Below are 14,042 nucleotides of genomic sequence, written 5' to 3'. Positions count from 1 at the left end.
CTATGATAATGTTTATTTTCTTCAGTTCTGGCATATGGCAGCATATTGAATTGTATAGGAAACATTTGAGAATTTGCCTCATGCTTCTCCATAGGCTTAATTACAGACTTATTACATATTTTGTATCTGAAATGCAAAAAAGTGAAGTAAATATTTTGCAGATCAGATTTATGTATTATTACAGGAGATAAAATTGGTTTATGCCATTTATTACCCCACTAAAATTACTGAAGTAGAAGACTACAGGCTACTGAACATCAACAGCATAGATTAGAAGCACAGTTCTATTCTTCATTACACTGCTACTGATCTCCCTGCTGACATATTTTTTCTTGTTTACATTTTCTTTTTTGAAAATAATACATGATCTTGTGTTTCAAGAAAAGATGCACATTTTTATACAGTCTTCATTACTCTTTTGTATTTTTTTGGAAATGTCTTGTATCTATCAAGGTATTTTTCTTTAAATATTTGAGTGTTTACAAAAAAGTCTTTTTGTATGTAATGCATAACAATCTAGACACTGAGTGGCTTAAATGACATATGTATTGAGGATAGTATTGAAAGTGTAAGTTAAGGGTTTTAATGAAAAATCTGCATTAGATAAAGACCAAATAAAGATGGCTGTGAAAATATAAAGACGATGTTTTCTATTTCACAGCAAAAAGACAGAAGAAAAAGAGGTTGACAAAATAATGCATATAAAGGCCAGATACCTGTGTCCTGAGGCCATCAGACACTTTCCTAGTGGACTGTGTAAAACAATTAATCATGTGGAGAAGGTATTGCCAGGGTTAGAGATGGAGTCTTCATCTTTTAATGGAAATGCTGTGATTGAGCTGGGAAAAAAAAAAGGAAAAACTTCTATAGTTAGAAGAGGAGGGCATCTGTCATACTTAACTCATAACAGTTTAGGAGCACAATAAAATAACAAATATAGTTCAGCACTTTTATTTTGTGGAGTATTAAAACTATATATAACAATGGGAATGTACAAATATGTAGTAAACTGCTCTACATGTAGTGTTCACAAATTTCAGTAGGAGATATACTCAAAAGGTTAAACTCTGACTCTCTGGGGTCAGATTTGTTTCCTCACTTGCAATGCCTCTTCCTGACTAACCTTGCTCTATACACTTTAAGAAAAGATATACTTCATTTTATATATGCATGCTTGATAGGTGGCTGAGATAAAGTGAGATCAGAATATTTAATACATTTCTCTGCTAAAGGTCTGAACACAACAATAATTTAATTTTAAAATAATAATAATGAAAAAGGCTGGTTTACTATTAACATGTAAAATTTACGGACCAAGAGCAATAGTAAGACTGAAGAACTTGAAAGAGAAACACAGTTATGGTTGCTTATGTACATGAAATCTAAATCTGCACCCCTGCTCAAGACACTTCATGGTACAGCCTTTAGAAACATGATCTGTGATTTGCCTTTTTCCACAGAATATCTGCATCATTTATTGATGATGAATGATGCAAATTATGTAGAAAAATTTCTTTACATTTTTTCACATATAGATGGGTCTATGAATTCATCTAAACTTGAGTCTTCTGTGCTGCTTAAATCACTTGTTCAGCAGTCTAGGTGTCCAAAGTGAGGTGGCCAATGTCTAAGCTTTATTCAGATCTTGGACATTACACAGTGCGATTATGTTCAAAATACAAATCTCAAAGAGTTTGGTTGCAAGGATGCTGTTCAGTACTTCTAAAAATGCTGTTCAGTACTTCTAAAAATGTAACTGAGAAGTATTGGACTGGATTCTCAGAAAATAAGAGTGCAACCTGCTGAAAATCATCCCATTTGAGTATGTTAGACAACAAAAGAATGATTATTAGCAAACAGGCTTGAAAATACAGGATGTATACATCTCTGTGGGGGATTTATTAGGAGCACCATAGGAAATGTCTAAACGTTTTCATCTGAATTGTTTGGTATAGGTAGAACCATAAACAGTAAGGAAAAATTAATTTAAAGTGAAAAGGACCTTTGTAGCCCACCTATAGTCAAATAAATATTTCAGGAGAATCTGTACATGTTAGATTTCAAGCTCAACATAATTCAATCTAGAATTACTCTTTCAAGAATATAAATTATGGCTATTTTTTTTTTCTTTTTGAGGGATTTATTGATACATACGCAGTTTCACCCAACTCAGGGGAAAAAAAAATAAATTAGCCAGTTAATGTTGGAGGAAAGATGAGGATGTTAACCAGTAGGAATTATGAAGACAGCTGGCAAGATGATAAAAATTACTGTTGTCGGTACTTTCCAACACAAATAAGAAGCTCATCCCAGTTGGGTCTAGTTAGAGATAGGGCTTCTAATCCTATACTGTAATTCCTTCAGTGTACCAGACAGATTCTGTAAATGTAGGCTAACAATGAAGCTGCAGAGACTGCAATGTCTTCATTCTACTGGCTTTGGGTGACCTCAGGATGGAAAGGAGAGACTAACTGCCATGAAGGAGGCACCTGGTAATATGAGGAGGATTGGACTGGTTGGACAGAGATGAAAAAACATAAATGATCTGTATCTGAAGGGTGTCAGAAATAAGAAGTGCTTGGACTTCTGCCCATGAAGGATAATGGGAGTTTTGGCATTCATTCCAAGGGCTGTAGTGTCAGGTGCCTGCAAATTAACAAAAGCTGGATCATGGGAGAGAACTAAATAGGCCACCAATGGAAGTAGAGCTAAGTTTGTAACTAAGGGCACTGTGGTTTGGCATATGTGTATGCATACACACTAGCTTTAATGTAAGTGGAACGGGTACCGCTTAGGGTACAGAAGGCTGGCACTGCATCTACTTCAGCACAGGCTACACAAGCCTACTCAGCACCCAAGTGCTTTCTCACATAGCTGCTGAAGTGTGTTCACTGCAGCTTTGTTCAGACATAGATGTATCTCTTCTGAATGTCATTCCCCAAGTTGGAGCAGGCTCTGTGTGTTAGATGAGAGGTGATTCAGTGTCCTTAATATATGGCTGTGGAGAAGGTACCTGGCATACATGAAGTCTGTGTGATGATGCTCACATTCCAATGTGCTGTAAAACGTGTAACAAAGCATGAATGTGCAGATGTGTGTGTGAATGTGTTTGCTTGAGGTCTTAACAAAATATATATATATAAAGGAGTGGCTCAAGGTCTATACAAGCTCTCACGGACTTGTTGCCTTTTCCCCACGGACTATAAAATGTATTGGTGTGAGGTGGAAGGAGGTCTGGTGTCTGAATGTCACAGCTGTGGCCATGATAGACAGGTTGGACCACTGGGGGCTAAAGGAATGGTCATATGATGGTACTAGAAGTGTCAAGGGGCTACAATTTATTGAAAAACAGATCACAAAGGAGAAAATCCTTCCTGCATATTATTAATGCTATTGATTGATTTATATAGCGCATTTCTTAAGCAAAGCTCTTTATAGAATTGCAAACTATTATAGCTGAGTGAATAACTCACAATGAATAATTTATCCCATGAATTTAACCTTTCTTTCTGCTCATAAAATAGCCACAAAGAGTTCACTATTTCCTTAATTATTCAATGAATTTTTTAATGAACTTTTAAAACACTGTGAATTGATCATCAAAAATGTCCTGATAAAGCAAGAAAACCAACGTTTCTTCAGACCCTGGTTGTTAGGAGGCACTCAAACTTGTGGCTTATAGAAGCTCATGAACAATCTTATGCAAATCTGGTAGCTTGTGGTATGTATCTACCATACGGTGTAATGCTCTGCAGGGATACCTGAGCTATTCTTGAATAGGCACACTTTTAGGACAAAGAACATGATAGTTGTGACAATACCGTGCTGTAACACTGCTATGCATAACTGGGTAAAAACAGCCTTGACATAGCACAAGACCAATTGCTGCTAGTCTGGAATACTGACAAATGTCAGATGGGTAAGACCCTGTGAAGCCCATTCATTGTGTTGTGCAGTTCACAAATACCTAAAGGGGCTCCCATAGACATCAGTCCAGCTGGCTATGTATTTGACAACTCTATGTTTAAATCAAAGTCAGAATTCATAGTGATTCAGCATATGTCACATCTCTCTCTCTCTCTCTCTCTCTCTCTCTCTCTCTCTCTCTCTATCTATCTATCTATCTATCTATCTATCTATCTATCTATCTATCTATCTATTATCTATCTATTTATTTCCCCCCTTTATAGGATGAGAATTTCCCTGAATTTCAAAGCTGTGCTCTTGAAGGTAGTAAGTGTGCAGATCTATTCTCTAAAATATATTTTTTTCCCAGAATAGCTTAATTCCATGCATGCTGTCAGAAAATGAACACACAAAAAAAATTATGGTACTGCAAACTGTATATATCAAAATAACTAGGAAGTTTTTGCGTGGTGCACTTGACTCACAAACCGTCTATCCCTTGGTGTTGTTCTACTTCATTTATATTAAATATTTGTTATCCATGAGGAAAAAAGGAACTAAGCAGGAACAGAAATAGCAGAAGTCCTGTCCAATAGTTTGTGGAGAAGAATATGTCTTCTGGAAAGGAGTAGGAGCTGATGTTTCATTAGAAAATATGAAGAGGTCTGGGAGATGGCTTATGTTAGCTTATCTGGCTTATTATGGCTTATGTTAGCAATGCTACCATCACTTTGTGGGGATAGGGATAGATTCTAAAGTTATATATAAATGCTCACTACACTTTAGTTCACTTCCTTACAGGTTACTTAAAAAACTGTCTCACAATTAAAGTTTTATGCTGCACAGATGGAGAAAAATGAACTTCTAGCATAACTCTGGATTCTGGCAATGGACGGTCCCTTTAAATTACAGAACAAACTTTAAGATATTCCACTGCTACTTCATTTTACTGCAGCAGAAAACAAAACTGAAGAGTAATGCTTTTCGGAGCTACTACTGTGTGCTTGTTAGGGCTTCCTGGTGTTAATACCCCAAGCATGGCAGCAGATTAATAATTCACCCGTAACAGCACAGTGCAGACTTTAAATGGAGTAATTCAAAACAAGTTACTAACAATATATATAGATTGCTTTAAAGACAATTCAGTTTGGTAGACAGAAATATGAAATTCTACTCCTATATCTGTACAGAGCTTTCAGATAAAGGGCAGAATGTGAGCATTATTTGTGGTATGTATTCAGCAAAGTAATTTTACTGAAGGATGGCATTAATTGCTCTGAGATCTGGTCTTTGTCAATCCTTTTGTGGGTCACAAGGGAGATATTCTTGAGCTCTCCCAGTGGTTAGAACTGTTTTCTTGAAGCATACATGGGTGCATACACTGGATTTCTTTGGAACAGAAGGAAACCAGAGGTGTTCTGGCCATCTACATCTGAAGACAAAATGGCAGTAGGTCTGATCCAATTCTCCTCAGAGGAGGAAGTGTTTTTTATGTTCCTAGCAACAACTGGATCATTCTATGAATCCATTCCTTTTTGTCAACAGTTATTTATGAAGTAGACATAGGCTCAGTGATGAAAGATACCAATAACCCAACTTAATTTCAGTTTGAGACAGTCTGGACATCCAAATCAAAAATCTTATGTGAAGAGAGATAAAAGAGTATTCTGATTTTCTGATGAAATTTAAATGTCTTCTATCAGATCATTATAACTGTCTAAAATATATATATGATATATAACTTTCCTAAAATGCATTATAATTATGTTAATGTGTCATTCTCAGCAAACTAAATAATCATTTTACCTTCATAATATTTAAACAGTGAATTAGATCATTCTGGATACCTGATTGCTGAACACTTCAGATGTTTAACAAATGTTATGAGCGTAAGTGTGCATCTCAAATGTATTTATATTGTTGTGCATAGAGTAATGTGTCTTCTGGGTCCTATTGTAAACAAGCTGTCAAGCTTAACTGGGTTAGACTGTAAAAATATCTTTCCATAAATAAATTGGGAAAAAAAAAAACAAAACCCAAAGATGCAAGCAGGCTCTTCTAATGGGCTTGATCAGAAAATAGAAGGGGAAATATAAAAACACATTAATGTAGTGTCATATGTACATTGTCTCTCAATATGTCAGTGCTTCTAAGTTTGGGAGATGGTCAGCTTTTGGCTACTTTTCTTTGGTCTGTGTTTGACGATATGGAAAATTCCAGATTCAGTTACCTCCTGTCACGCCCAGTTTGTTATTCATCTATTCTAGCTCAGTTGTGTCCTGCCAGCTTAGATATAACTAAAATTATCTGCTAGGAGATCAAGAGTGCATTTGCCTGCAACGTGTTCAGCACTGCAGTAGCAGAGCAGAAGCATGACAGCATCACATAGCAAAAGAGACTTTTACAGACAACCCAGTACCTGAGGAGGATTAGAAGTAATGCACAAGATCTAGAGATTATTCCTGATGAAATTATAAAAGTGTTAGCAGAGATCAAATATAATTTATTTTGGCTTCTTTTCTGAGCATGAAATCTCTGTTGCTGTGGCTGTTTGTCTCTTCTCTGTCACCTTCTTTGATCTTCTTTGTTTTCTCCTACAAATACTGTATGTAATTATGACATTTATGCCAGCCTTTAAAATAAAATCACTTTTGTTTTGAGGAGGGTTATCTAGTAGTACTACCAGACTTTTCATAAGCCCAGAGTAAAAGGCTCTGATGTTTAAACAGATGACAAAATAATTAATTATATAAAACTTATTTTAGAACTCACTAATTAGGAATATGAGTTGCTTCCCTTAAAAAATCCAGTTTTGCTGCTCATTCTTTTAAGGAGTGAAATGATCTGGTTTTTAATTATCAGCTTGAAAAATCTTCCTTTTCTAATCATAAAATATTTTACTTATGAGGAAGGTAGAATAAAAGAGGCAATTTTCTCCCTTTTCATGAGAGGTTTAAAAGTAAGTAAACCGTGATAATAAAAATTAAAAAGGCTCTACAGTAGTGCTCTCCAGGAGTCCTCCCATTCAACAAAGGTGGAGAGCATTTGAAAACAGATAATAACAAGTAATTTTTGGAAGATTTTTTTGATTATTTAACAACTGATAAGTTTGTTTCTATATCTCTTTGTCTCGTGAGCTCATACTGAGACTTAGTTTTGCACCCTCCACTGTGATCAGTGCTAGCTGCACCATGGCCTTCATCTTGAATAGCCACTGATGTTAGCACAGAGGGAAAGAGCAAAGCACCATTCTGCTTAGTAGACCCTTCTGAAGCAAATATGCTCAAATCTAGATGAATATTGAAGAATGTAGAGCAGGGTAGGAAGCTTCAAGAAAAACATTCATTTTCTCCTAGACCGATTGGTATTTAGTATCACAATCTGTATTGAAACAAAAGTCAAAGCTTCATCATCACCATAATTTTTTGCCAATACTGTGTCACTGTTTTTGCTATATAGTATTGCAATATATGGTTAATTCCAGATACTTTTGCACAGTCTAGCCTAGGAGCATTACTTCTGGCCCCACAGAAAACTTACCACCAAGTAAAAAGCAATTCCCCTCCATTCTTTTCATTTAAATGAATAAATGTATTTTGGAAACAAAATACAAATATCATAACAGCGAGAGATGCATAGAGCATCTCTCCCCTTAGTTTGACAGATGGAATTTTGTCTTCCAGTACCACATAGCATTTATATCCTGATCTACTGTTATTTCATGTTGTACAGTGCATATTCTGGTGTATAACATAGAATATCCTTAGGAGAAAGGGACCAACAAAGATCATTAAGTCCATCTCCTGGCTCTATGCAAGACTCAAATTCAACCCTATGTCTGAGAGCATTGTCCAAACACTTATTGAAATCCAGCACCTCAATATCATGACCAATGCTCTGGGATGCCTGTTCAGTGTCCAAGCGCACAATATTCCTTTCCCCCAACTGCCCCTGCCCTGACATAGCTCCATGCCATTCCCTCGGGGACTGTCGCTGTCACAGAGAGCAGATCTCTGCGTTGCCCTTCTGCTCCCTGTGAGGAGCTGCAGCTGCCATCAAGCCTCACTTCAGCTCCTCTGCTCTGGGCTGAGCACACTGAGGGACCTCAGCCACTCCCCGTCCGTCTTGCCCTCTAGATCTTTAACCTTTTTTGTTGCTCTTGTGACTTCTTTCACTTGTTAATCTGTCAAGTTACAAAGAGGGATTAATCTGAAGGATGAAGACTTGAGAATCACAGAATGATTTGAGTTGAAAGGGACCTTAAAGATGACCTAGTTCAACCTCCTGTCATAGGCGAGGACACCTTCCACTAGACCAGATTGCAGAAAGCTCCATCAAGTCTGATGTTGGACACTTCCAGGGAAGAGCATTCACAACTCTGGAAAACTTAATCCTGTTCCTCACTGTCTTCATAGTTAATAATTTCTTTCTTATGCCTAATCTAAATATTCCCTCTTTTAATTTAAAACAATTACCCTTTGTCTTATCACTACAATCTCCGATAAAAGGTATCACCCCATCTTTTTTGTAAGCCTCCTTCAAGTGCTGAAAGGCTGCTAGAAGGTCTCCCCAGAGCCTTCTCTAGGTGAAAATTTGCAAATCCATCAGTCTGTCTATTTTCAGGGAGACTCCACAATCTCCCTGGGCAGCCTGTTTTAATGCTCCACCTCGTGCATTGTGAAGAAGTGTTACGTAATGTTCAGATGGAACTTCATGAATTCTGTTTTGTGTCCATTGCTTCTTGTTCTGGCATTGACCAATACTGAAACACTGAAAAAAACCTGGCTCCATCCTCTTTGCACCACCCCTTAAGGTATTCATACACACTGATAGTACCCTCCTTGAGTCTTGTTTTATTCAGTCTGATTAATTCCAGCTCTCTCAGACTCCCCATAGATGTTACAGTCGACTGATCACCTCAACCCTTTTCACCCACCAACAGCCCAACGTCCTTCCCCTTAAGGTTGCCCTCAATCCACTTACTGGCAGCCTGTATTCATGCTTTGGGATTGCCTTGACTCAAATGGAAGTTCTTATTTCTGGTCTTGTTCATCTTCATTAGGTTTGTATGGCCCAACCTCTCAAGCCTGTCAAGGTCTTTCTTGATAGTATCCCACCCCTCCAGCACATTCACTGTACCACACAACTTGGTGTCACTGATAAAAACTGAGGATGCACTCAATTTCACTGTCCATGACACAAATAAAGACGTTAAATAATACCAGTCTCAATACAGATCCCTTAGGAACACTACTCTTCACTGGTTTCTGCCACCTGGATGTCAAGCTGTTGACCATAACATTTTGAGTGTGACTAGTCAGCCAATCCCTTGTCCACTGAGTGGTCTATCCATCAAATCTATCTCTTCAAAATGAAGACGAAGATGTTGTGTGTTGTGTTGACAGTGTCACATACTTTGCCTTTGAAAGTTTCAAGGAATACTTTCTTTCCTCAGCACCACTCCCAGTGTAGCCAATTGTTGGTCTATATATGTTTCCACAATACAAACAGTAAATGCTGAATTTCTTTACACCATTTGGCCTGTGTTGCAAGCCTGTGTTACCTCTTCCAGTCTGAGCATATCATCCTTTTCCTCTCTCCTGTTAGTAGAGAGTCCTTCACTCCAACCAACTTATTTCAATCCTCCAGCTCTGCCTCCATTTCAAATTCTGGCATGCCACCTTGCTGCCCTCCTTTTTTTTTTTATTAAGGTATTGTTTGATGATTTTGCCTGTGTTTGCAGCCAGTTTTACAATTAATGCATCATTATCCAGAGAACTTAATACAAGCAGGCTGTGAAGTTCAGCTGCCTTTTCTCTTCCTTTTTAAATACTTAATTCTAGGTATGTATTTTGAAGGGGATAACTGCAAACACATTGTTTCTGTTGTATCCTGTCATTTCTTGTCCTGTATAGCTGTGTCTCCCTGTCAACAACACGCTGTTGGTGTCTGTGTGTGCAAGAAGGGGTTACAGTTAGTGCTATGATAATATCCTTAATTGTCTGGTTTTATCTTGTTCAGATTTACAGTCTCTAACTGACATTCCCATAACATACTTTAACAGTTTTGGTAACTCTACTTCCTTTTACTGTCTCTGCATCTTTCCATCTTCTCTTATTATCTTTTTATCCAATAAAATGCATGCTGCTCCAAATGGATACTGATGCCTTTGTTCCTGAGCATTAGGGATGTGACCTTAAAATTAAGCATAGAAATAGTGGAACTAGCTAGAATGGAAGTTAGAGAAAAAGTGTTTCAGACTATTACACAACAATTCATATTGAACAGCATTGGACCCATGCTGACATATTAACAATAAAAAGGAATCATCTGTGGAAGCAAAGATGATAAGTCACAGAGGGCATATATAAGTGCAGCCTCAGAGCTATGAAAGCCAGACTGACATTTATCACTCTGTGCATATTGGAGCTGTCATGTTGGTCCTCAGATGATCGTGTTACTACCTTCAAGACATTTTTTTAGATATGAAGCAAAGATTAGAGAGGGAGTGAGAGGGAGAGAGGGGCTTGCTAATAAGTACTGGGTGAAAGCCACATAAAGGAATTAGCATTTATATTATTTATTGTCCCTTTTTCATCAACCATACCCACTTCTACCTTATTTTTCCTTTCCCTTGGATTTTTCTAACACTACACTGAGCAGATGCTTGTACATTAAACCTAGTTTTACTTCAGAATGGATTGAAATCAGTTTGACTAAATACTATACTCAGTGAACAACAAAGTGTATAGCTTCGTATATTATTATTTGTGCTAAAAGCTATTATGTAAATATATTGGCTTATATAAGCTTAAATAGGATGACGCAGGAATGCAAAGATAGGGCATACACACAGATCTATGGAAATGATACTCTGTGAGCTCATCTTCTAATAGAAAATTGCACATTCTCACTGAGAGGGCAGAGAAGAACCATATGTCTATTTTAGTGGCTATGTCCTGAAATGATGCACTTATTCCTTTTATAATATTTTGAAATAAATACATATGGGACCGGTCAGATGTCAACAGTGGCACTGAAAAGAGTATGAATTAGTCACACTGGCACACAGGGCCCTGGAACAATGAACACTGCTCTGGAAGACCCTTGAATGCAAGCCTATTTGCCTCTTAATCCAAATGAATAATTAATGACAATTATCATGCTGCAGTTATTATCTGTGATAATAATATATCCGTAAGGTGAATAAATTCAATCTGCTACTATGCAGAAATGGCAACTCATAATATTCTTAAGAAATACAGATATAATTATCAGTATTAACGGTCAAGAAAAAAATAGATTTTTATGCAAAGAATTACAGCAAAAGGTCTAAAGTTTAGTAAGAATGAATTTGATTGTGTTATGTTTATTCTTTAACTGTTATTTCTACAGCGTCAGTCTGCAGTCTTTTGACAGCTTACTTTCACAAGACTGACTTGGTAAAAGCTGAAATGTGCATTTGTTCTTTACCAATCTATCCATGCAATTTATTGCATCATCTTATGGCTCAAGATCCATCTGCAAACTGGTCCATTTATATAGTTCACTATGCTGGCAACTTTCTTCAGCAAAAAAAACTTTAAAGAATTAAAGTAAAAATCAATAAAACCAAATAAAATATGAAAAGCTCAAATACGTGTTTGAAGCTTATACAAAAACAGCTATAACATTTATTTTTGAAAGCACTGTAGGTGTGCTGTCAGCTGGGCAGAAGAGTAGGCAATCATATTTAATCCAACCTCCCTCATCAGGCTTGTGACAAAAGAAAATAGTAGGGGGATGGGTGAATGGGAACAAGAAAAAGTAACTTCCTTTCCATTCTTTTAAAAAAGGTTTCTACATCTCTTTGTTTTGACTATTGAGTTTCATGGTTGTATAAATTAAAGAATTTAAAGTCTACTTTAGTTGAATTAATTTAATGATTGAGACAAAGCTTTGAAATTCGAAGTTCATGCAGACCTTTAACTCACACCAGGAAGGCCTGGTTTTCCCCTCTTTCTTTTCATCCTATGATTTGAGAACTGTTTTACTCAGGGGAATGGTAATGAGATGTAGAGTTTCTCACCTCTAGGTCATTGTTTCAAATCTAGTCCAGGTTGGTAGGAACCAAAATTCATTATCATCTACTTACGGTTCAGTGGCCTATGTGAAAGGGGTTGATGGTCTTGCAGTCTAGTTTTCAGTGGGCAAATGTCCATACAATAACAAACACTAATTAGCACCAGAATAAGACTGAAAGTTGTATTGCAAACATAATGTCCAGGGATTGTTGTGACAACCGCTCAAAACTCTGGCACCTTCTGGGACTACTTTCCCGAAGGGGAGGGGGTTAATTCTTTGATGATTGCCACTATGATTCATCCATTTTTAATTTTTTTTTTCTGAAGAAGTGGGCAAAAGAAATTGCTGCTTTTTTACTCTCTTATTCATCAGAAAACAACAGATTTCCCTCAAAGTGGATCCTGACAGGTGACAAGAATAATAACGTGTAAGAGTCAGTAAAAGGATGCATTATTAATCACCCTGGGTTTCATTTAGGCCGTCAGCTCAGTGGGTGAGCTCTGTAGGAAGAAGAATGGAGATATTATCATTATTATTTACTTGTCCACCTAGGAGTCACGAACCAGGGCATCGTTGTATTAAGCAATGTGCAAACACAGAGGAGACAGTTAGACCCTGCCCTAAAGAGCGTACTATTTAACCATAAGACAAGAAAATGTGAGTACTTACAGGTAGATGGGCATAGATGGAGGAATACTGATAGATGATTATGCTATGCTTGCCAGCATAGTGGTTATTTTTAACAACAGTGTGATAGGTCCACTAATAAAATGATAAAATATGTTGTCAAGCTTTTTGTGCGGGCAACACAGGGAAGAATGTAATCCTGGAGAGGAAAATTAGTAGAGAAGGACTTACAGATGTTAAAGTAATTATGAAGGGCCAATTGGGCAAACAGATATTTGTTTGGGGATGGAACAAAAGGGCAACAGATCCTGAGCACTAGCTATGCATGAGTTCAAATGAGTGCAAATTTTAATATAGTACTAGAGTATGGAAAGAGTGAAGAGTGTTTTTAGTAGATATTATCAATTATGGCGAACAAGAGAGGAGGTGAGAGGAAAAGGAAAAGAAACATTATGAAAGCACTGAGAATATAGTCTTTGCAACAGCAATCTAAATATGATGCAATAGTATTCATTAATGGTGCAGAAAAGAGGGTTGCAATAATCTAGATAGAATGAAATGTATGAATACCTCTGTGTGTATGCAAGGTGTATGTGAAGGCAGTAGCTGAGTAAGAGGACACAGACAAATTCATCATGACTGTGACAAAAATCTAAGATTTTTGTCACAGTCTGGATGAGATGTGGCCTACAGTATCTATCTTTTATCAAAAACCTTATTTTTATAACGTCTGAGTTTCAGAAATGAAGGTGAAAATCTGATCCAGTTATACAGAAAAATGTTATTAGAGAGGCATTGTTTTTTTTCCAGAAGATAACTGAGGGCCTTGCTTAGTCTTACTTAACTTGAGGAGTTAGAAATTCACACATAGAAATAAACGAAGCAGACTTTCTTGTGCACTGAAAACTGTGGAGTAGTCTTCAAATATTTGCAGTTCATTTTCTTCTATGAATAATATGAATATTAAGGAGAAGTCATTTGGTGTTGCCTTCTTGCACCGAGAAGAAATATGGTATGAATTAATAAAGAATGGGACCAAAGCATGAATAGAAAGAAAGACTGGTAGAAGACAGTATCAGGAAGAGTGAGTACAAAATCTCATGTAAAGAAAAGTACAAGTATCTGTATAAAAGTTGATGCATGTGTCAAAAAGCTGTATTGGAGAGTGTATGGTCTGGAGAGAGAAGAGAATTAAAGATTACTGTAAACAAGATATTTGATGAATTTAAAATTAAATGAAGAAGGGAGTTAAGGCTGTGCTTGGAGTGAAAACAAAGGTAAAAAGTGAAAGTTTCTGAGACTGAAGCATCTAAAGCACGTTGTACAGTGAGAGAAAAGTAAAGTTTGAGGTTAAGTTGAAGAGAAAAAGAGAGGCTCTGTGTGGAAGCAAATGATGTGAGAAGATGGTTCACTGGGACACGTGGATAGAGTTCAGAGGAGAGGGC

This window comes from Cyrtonyx montezumae, unplaced genomic scaffold (assembly GCF_038088225.1).
Source record: "Cyrtonyx montezumae isolate F1298 unplaced genomic scaffold, pur_monq_1.0 scaffold_3, whole genome shotgun sequence".
Taxonomy (NCBI): Eukaryota; Metazoa; Chordata; class Aves; order Galliformes; family Odontophoridae; genus Cyrtonyx; species Cyrtonyx montezumae.
Note: the sequence above shows the minus strand (reverse complement) of the source record.